This window comes from Myotis yumanensis, unplaced genomic scaffold (genome assembly GCF_028538775.1).
Source record: "Myotis yumanensis isolate MYYU_CA2020_CCGP unplaced genomic scaffold, mMyoYum1.0.hap1 SCAF_2, whole genome shotgun sequence".
In the NCBI taxonomy this organism is placed as follows: domain Eukaryota; kingdom Metazoa; phylum Chordata; class Mammalia; order Chiroptera; family Vespertilionidae; genus Myotis; species Myotis yumanensis.
This window is the reverse complement of record NW_027223753.1, coordinates 81,628,532-81,636,663: the sequence shown is the minus strand read 5'-3', so window position 1 is coordinate 81,636,663 and position 8,132 is coordinate 81,628,532. Positions and strand designations below refer to the sequence as shown.

General features: G+C 40.8%; 1 pseudogene; it reads right to left on the bottom strand.

The window, feature by feature from the left end:
- Positions 1–711: 711 nt before the first annotated feature.
- LOC139002466 (homeobox protein NANOG-like) lies at positions 712–6,835 on the bottom strand (annotated as a pseudogene).
- Between the last annotated feature and the right edge of the window lie 1,297 nt (positions 6,836–8,132).

The following is an 8,132-nucleotide window of genomic DNA, read 5'->3' as shown; positions in this document are numbered from 1 at the left end:
CGGAGCCCTTTTTTCCTATGAAATCATCACATAGAGAATTTAACACATGAAAGTGATAAAGTGGTATTTTTAATAGGCATTTGTTTTATAATCACAAATTAATGACGTTTACCTAGCATGAAGTCAATAACAATGGTGTTTTATTTATTTTTTTTAAATAGATATTTTATTTATTTGTATTTAAATTTATAAGACAGCCATCCAAACTGGTATTATTATCATAATACAGCAAAGTACAAAGCAACTTTTTACAAACATTTGAGTAGTAAATGAATTAGGGGTTGTAGTAAAACAGCAACAGGGGCAGGGGAAATAAGTGCAGCGCGTTACAGCTCAGTCATTCACCTGAACTGAAGCTTTTAACAAGCTTCCCAATCCCATAAAATGCAAATAACCCTTTATCACATACCTTTGTACTTTTACTTTCTATTCTTGAAGTTAAGATTCTAGATCTAGAATTATCCAGAATAGTATTATATCTAATTATCTATAGCCAGAGACATCCTTTATCATTTGTCTACAGCAGCAAGGCTACAGAAACCTCTTTGATTAGTCTTCAGTCATATCCCCAACCCCAACCCCTCCAATTGGCACAATAGGCATAATGAGACACAGCATGTCAAGGCAGAGATAGATAGAAAAATCCTAGAAGAGGTAATACAGCCACTGCCCAAACCGAGATTGAATAATAAACCCATCGTCACACCATGTTCATGGCTGTATGTCCGTGGAGTCTGGCTGTATGTTCACGGAGTAATCTGAGAATAAATCCATAGCTTGCCATGTACTACAATACTTAGGGGTTTGCAGTATTGCATCCAAGGTGGCTCCAAATCACTGACAGGATTTTGCTGGAACTGGATCTGGGGCTGCAGGGATCCCCCTCCATGACTACAGAACTGATTGTTCCAGGCCTGGTTGTTCTGAACGTGGGTATTCCAGTCTTGGGGTCACCAGGTCTTACTCCTCCAGGAGTGGTAGGTCCAAGAAGGGCTATTCCAGGAATGGTGGCTCCCGGTTAGGTTACTGCAGGCCGGGTTGCTCCACCGTGAAAGGTTTCCAAAAGGTTCCCCAGGCCTCCCTGGTGACAAGAAGAGAGGCCCAGGTACTCTGTGGTTGCTGAGCTCGCCTAAGCCACACGGTTGCTATTCTTTGGCCAGTTGTATTTCTGCCGCCTCTTGCATTTCATTCTCTGGCTCTGGAACCAGGTCTTAATCTGCTTGTAGCTAAGGTTCAGGATGTTGGAAAGTTCTTGCATCTGCTGGCGGCTGAGACATTTCTGTCTCTGAAATCTCTCAGGGCATACACAGAGCTGGGTCTGTGAGAAGGTGGTTCTGATCTTCTGTTTTTTGACCTGGGCTTTCTTCTTCTTCCCTGTACTGTTCTCTACAGAAGTGGGTAGTATTTCTCTGGGACTGATGGAAGGGTCAGAGCTATTCTGAATAAGCAGACCCATGGAGGAAGGAAGAGGAGAGACAGCCTCATGTGGAGTGTCTCAGCAGATAACATTTGCAAGGATGCTTAGTTTTCTTCAGGCTCATAAATCTCAGGCACTGGTGAAGGCTCCCTAAAATTGGGTGCTTCAGAGGACGGCAGGCCTTGGGGACAAGCCAAATCCACACTCACATTGCTGAATTGAAGGAGAGAGAAAAAAAAAATCAGATTCAGTCTTAAGTCAGAACAATGATGTTTTAAATGGGGAGGTATGGAAAACACTGGCATTCTTCTATAAACCTTATCATCCAGTGGCTTTCTGTATTTTGTTTTAGTTACAAAATATCAAAAAAAATTGATTAAAAAAGATTTGTTTTAAAAGAGACACCATTTGCAACTACTTCCCAACGTACTTTACAATCTAAGAAATTTTTCAATTCAATAGTAGATTCAGAAGAAGCTGTACTATAAGGTCTACACAAAAGTGCATTAATTTGATAGCAAATGATAACATATGGGTAATTTCCAATTTTTTAATATTTGGTACTGTGTTTATGTTATTTTTCAGGACATATTTTTAATAGCTTACATTATTTTTAAATGAAATGTCATAAAACATTAATGGAACCTCTTAAGAGCCTTCCCAGAACATAAAGTTTGTAAAACACTGCTAGAGTCTGGGCAGCTGTATTTTCCATAAGTCTCTTTCCCTCTAGATAAGTGGCTTATTTAGCTGTACTATTATTAATTCTCTTGACTTGGCTCATTTCCTCTGGACACTATTAGCTAACTGAATTTTTGCAAATGTGTTAATAACTAATATACCTACAGCTGGCTTTCTAATTGCATATGTATTTTAGTTAAGACCTTTGAATTTTTAAAGAAGGCCTAATGGACGAATTTCAGACATAGGGCATGTAGTAAAAGACATTTTTGAGAAGACAGGTTTTTCCCTATTTGGACAGCATACAAAGCCAGTAATAATTATAATAATACAAATGATTAAGTAATATAGTGCTGACTATGAAACTATTGTAAATTGTTAGTGTTTTGTATTTACTAACTTACTTAATTTAATCACCATAACAAACATATGAGGTAGATACTATTGTCATCTCCGTTTCAGAGGCAAGAAACCTGAGGTCCATAGCCCATGGACACAGACAATAGCATGGTGAAGGCCTGGGAGGGGCAGGTGTGGGGTTGAGGGGGTCAATGGGGGAAAAAAGTGAGGGGAGGGAACATGTGTAATACTTTTAACAATAAAGATAAATTTAATTTTAAAAAAAGAAATAAGGTCCAGAGAGGTTAAAAAAACTTTCCAGGTTGCATAGCTTGTAATTGGCAAAGCTAGGAATTAAACCAAAATCTATGCTCTTCAACAATATACTGCCTCTGATACCATAATTTCTGTCATCGGTGGAACCACAGCATAATTATTCATCTATTCCACAAACACACATGTTTACAGCATGTCTCTTCTCAGCCAGGTTCTGTCTCAGGCAAATGGTAGAGAAATGCATTACTGCACTGTCCGTGCATATTCCAAGTCTCATGCTCAAAGTGCTCTACAGTGTCCTCCTTTTCTACCTTAAACCTTCCATTGGCAACTCACACGCATCAGCCACAGTGATCTACAGGCCATTCTTACACCCCTGTGCTCTCCTGCCCCTGTTGGCTCAAGCTGCTACTAACAAGCCTTTCTTTCTACTGCTCTGATAAAATTCTTCTTCTGCAGGCTGATCCTCAATTCTATCTTCTCCATAAAGCTTTCAGAGCCCCTAGATGAAATGTTTGTCTCCTTCCCTAGTATTTATATATGCTTGCTCTCCATTTCTATTGTAGCAGCTCTCAAAGATGGTGGCCTTCTTAAGAAAGTATGTCTTTTTCTTCTTCTACATCTCCAACACTAGTGTTTGTGTATATACATACACTATATACTTATATATGCATATATCATATACTATATAGACTATACTAATAATATATATTATGCTACTAGTATATGCATACACATTGTTTACATGTATATGCAAAATATTACATCCTAATATAATGAATACTCTAAAATATCTGTTGAAATGGATAAATAACAATACTGGGTGCCCAGGAAGAACCTAACCATATCCTAGAGAAGACACAGTTCCTGTTATCAAGGAACTTCAGCTCTAATTACAGAGACACTGAAGAAAAGAACAACCACAAGTTAGGCTGATAAGAAGACGGCCAGGTGGGTTAGAAACACATCAACTAGACATCAAAAGACCCAAAATTTAGTCCTAGCTCCAACAACAACTATGTGAACTTGAAGAGTAGTTTTATTCTTCTGAGCCTCAGTTTCATCCTCAGTACAAGGAGGACCAATGCTGTCAAGGTGTCTCCTCGTTCTGATAACTTTAATGAGTCTATGAGCAGACTGGTGATTGCCAACAATGCTTCCTGAAGGAATGTGCCCTACAAGAGAGATGTGGCGACCCTAACTGGTGAGATAGCGGTGCCTCTCTCTTTACCATAAGAAAACAACCAACTGATGCACAATGCAATCCACAAAATTCAGAAGAGGACTCTATTGGGAAAGTATTGAAGTAACAAACATGTTGTAATGACAGACTAAGTAGAAGGGGAAAGTGTAAGTGGAACCCAGAAGGAGAGCTGGGAGGGAAGAGATGGTTAGTGTTCACCCACCCATGAATCTGGCCACAGTCACAGTATCATTGGAATGACACACTCCAGCACAGCAGGGACAGTGCCAGGCCTGCCCTTCACTTAGATTGAAATCTCTGAGAGCCGTTCAACTATTTCCACTCTGAGTCCTGAATACTGATCAACATTCTAATGACTAACTTTGCTTTCAGCTTCTAGTATAATGGGGTAGAGGACATTTTCCACCTTTAGAAGCTGGAATAAGATTTCCTCTTGGGAAAAATCCTACATTTACCAGAAAGAAATCCATAGATTAAGCACATGGGTTGAGGAATGAGATCCCAAGCAATAAATGCTAATGCTGATCTGCCTTTTGAGTGTGGGTCCCAAAACCTTAGGATCCTTTATTTTGTGAACATTTCAACATATCCGGGTCTGTAAGCTTGACAATGAGTTTGATCACATTTGAATTACTCAACATGATGAAAATGTGAAGAATTTGAAAATTATAGAGAATCAGGGGTGGGAGTTGGATGGGGAGTGAAGAGGGCAGCCAAAGATGTTGGGCACTAGATAGATTAGACTTTGGAGAGAACAGACTATTTAATGGGAATTTTACGTTATTTGCTGTTGAGTATATGGTTTAAGTCTCCTCCTCCATCTCTCCTGAATAAAGTCTTTGCTGCTATTTTCAGGCTACCAAAGGAAGTTTTAAACTCTGCATCCAGCTTGGTGCAGAGACTATATATGGAGTTGTACAATCCAGGGCAGGGAGTGGAGGGAGAGCAGTGGACACTGGTGTTTCACCCGGAGGAGAGAGGCAGGGGCAAGGAACCTCTGGGTAGTTGTCATACAGTCCCATCATAAAATAACACCTCAGCATTCTGTGACATAAATCACCCTGCCGGGAGTTAGATTAGATTGGATCAGTCCCTCTGAGGATGATCATCTGATGAAACAAAGTTTCTGCACTGATCCAGCTGGGGATCAGGCAGTGCAAGGCAAATGGCTTTACCGTCCTCAGTGCAGTATTATCCATTAGCACTGGAAAGATGCCAGGGACCTACAGGTTTGTCAATGATGCCACACTCAGAATTCCTCAATCATGACCTTAGTAGATTCAACCACAGACTAATGGAATATTTTAACAGACTTTCATAACACCCAGTTCAAAACTTATGTCCCCCAAACACTCTTGCCCTTTTTATTCAGAGCAAGGAACCCCTGTAGCTTTCTAATTGACACTAAATTGGCTGGCTCAACAATCCCCCCATTGGCATAACCAGTGAACATTCCAAAAAATGGATGATTCGTCCCCAGAAGTCTCTTCAGAATCCAGGAGTCTGCTCTCTTGTTTTGCACATAGACACAAACATCAAAGAAAAGAAGGCAGAGAAAAAGATCAGAGCTGGAAACTCCCCACCTGCACATACTCATATCCTGCCCTGTCTAAATTACTAATTACTAAAAGATTAAACAAAATGGCACATAAGCAAAAGGCCACTGTAAGACACTGGATCCCTCAGAAGATTTACACATCTGGCTTTGTGTGTCCTTTCGGTGAAAGAAGACCACACCAACCTAGGCCAGCAGCACCAGCAGCTGCTAAGAGAGAAGCCAATTTCAAGGAAATGCAACAGGAAAAAGACTGGAAACATCAATTTAAAAATCTCCAGTAAGGACCAGATATTGCTTTCCTGAACACGCATACATCCACCGCCCAAATGCCTGTGAACTAGTCCTAAATACAAGACCTGATAATGTAAGCCAGGTGTTTCTACTTCCTACCATAATGGCTGGCAAGACCATCAATGTAGAATAATAATAACAACAGCATCTGAAGTGTATCTGTGTTTAAACACGTAACAGGAATATTTTTCTTTCTCCTCCAAGTAGGTGTCTGTTCTGCATTTATATTGTGATAGCATCAAGGGACCAAGATCCTTTTTAGAAACAGCTCTTCCAATCTTGAGAGTAACACTGTTGTTTTGTTTTTCGGTTTTAAAGAAAAGAAAACACTGATGACAGGAGATGTTGCTTCAGGGAGGCAACTGGAAATCTTAAATTGTGGGAGATATGGATGCTTAGAGGTAACCCCAGGCAAGCATAAAAACTAGAAAAATCTTAGGAAGCACCAGAAATAATCTTTCTCTGATACATCCTCTCAGGCTGCCCTCTTCCAATTAAAAAGGGAGGGGGGACCCCAAAATATCCTCAGGAACACAAACAACATTTTTCAGAAGTAATGAAAAATGAATACAAATCCACTCCCTGTTTTGCAGCAGTGTCTCCAATAAGACTTCATGAGGTTGCAAACAAAATTCTTCAAGTTGGCTCCAATGAAAGGAGGACAGGGTACTGTAAAAATAAAACAGCGACAGCCATTCATGTAATTCAACTAAGGTACAATTAGTCCTCACAGGGACCCAGATTGGGAACTGGAAAGGAAAGCCACACTTCAGCCTCTCAGCTGGTCTCTGTCTCTTTCTGTATCTCTCTACATTTCTGTTCCCCTTTCTTCACTCTAAACAAGTTTCCTCTGCTTGGTTATCTGAAGCCTAATCCAGAATGCTGACCCTGTCTACATCACCATAACCTTTCAGTTCTAGGGCCCATGGTCAACTGGAAAAATCTCAGCACAAATTTCCAAAAAGTGAACTGACTGTGGTTCAGATTATTTGTTTGAACCGAGCCATACAAGTCAGAGGTAATAGGCTGGGCCTTCCCCTCACGTGTTCATCTTGGATCCAATCGGCATGGTCTTCTTCAAGTAGGTAGTCCTAGTTAGGGAAGGCTTCCTCAGAGCCAGACATTGGAAGAGGAAAGAGGTTAACTGAGCAAGAGCCTTTGGTTTTATTGACTTCCCAATTTTACAAAATCAGGGTGCTGATATCTTGTCACTAGTTACAAGCTCCACCGGCAGGGCCACGGGACATAGGGTTGAGTTGGGTTTTCTAGTTTTTATGTTTTCCTGTGGTTACCTCTAAGCATCTCTGTAATTTCAAGGCCTAGAACAAAAAACTGAGACCCGTACCCCCAATCTCACCTGGCAAACAACAGGAACACTTTCTGCAAGAGCAGGAATCTCCCCTGTCTGGTGTTTGCCCACAAAGCTGAGGAGTTCTAGGAAGGAGGCTGAACTGCTCTAGGGAACTGAAAAGACTCAAGGTGCCCACAGCCCAGCATCAGAGAAGCATAAAGAGGTATTTCTCGACACTGGGGTGTGGAGCAGACCAACATGTTGTGGGCTGGGACTGAACTATGCAGTGTTAGCAGCTCCGGCCTCAGCCTAGGAAATGCCCATTGTGCCCCTGATACTGTGGCAGCAACAAAAGCAACAAATCAGAACAACCCCCCTTAGTTTTAAATGCCCTCTTGGGGGAGTACCACCCCGAGAAGAAACTGGAACCAGATACCACAAGGGCAATATTATAGTTTGAGAATAGCTGTGCTCTGGGAAAGAGAAGAGAAAGAACAGCTTAATGCACATCAAAAAGAATTTAGGTTTGAGCTGGGCAGAAACCTTTTGGGAGTCAGTTGTAAAACGCTATATAGCAAATTGCCAAAGAATGGCTATAGACTTTTTAGACTGATGAGGGTGTGTGTGTGTGTGTGTGTGTGTGTGTGTGTGTGTGTGTTTAATACATAAGATAACCATTTTCCATCTTCTTAAAATGGCTTAAGTACAACCCCACTCAGACATAAAAGAATAGATGAATTGACTGCTGCTTGGGGCTTAGGATTCTACCTGGAGAATTGGTAGTGAAGAGTCTGAGAGACTAGAATTAATGTCCCATATTCTGTTAAAAGACACATAACAATATCATTACTGACAGACACAATTACACATTCTAATGAGGCACAGTCACATGTTAATAGTAGTTATGGTCATTTTTAAATAATTAACAGTAATACACAGGCAATCCATCAGTACAGCATACAGTGCATTGCTATCCTGTAGGCATACATGTAATGATGCTGAGGATTTGTTCATGGAAATCTCATGGAGAGCCAGCTTTGCCCACAATGTTCCTCAGCCTCCTATTGATTTCCTT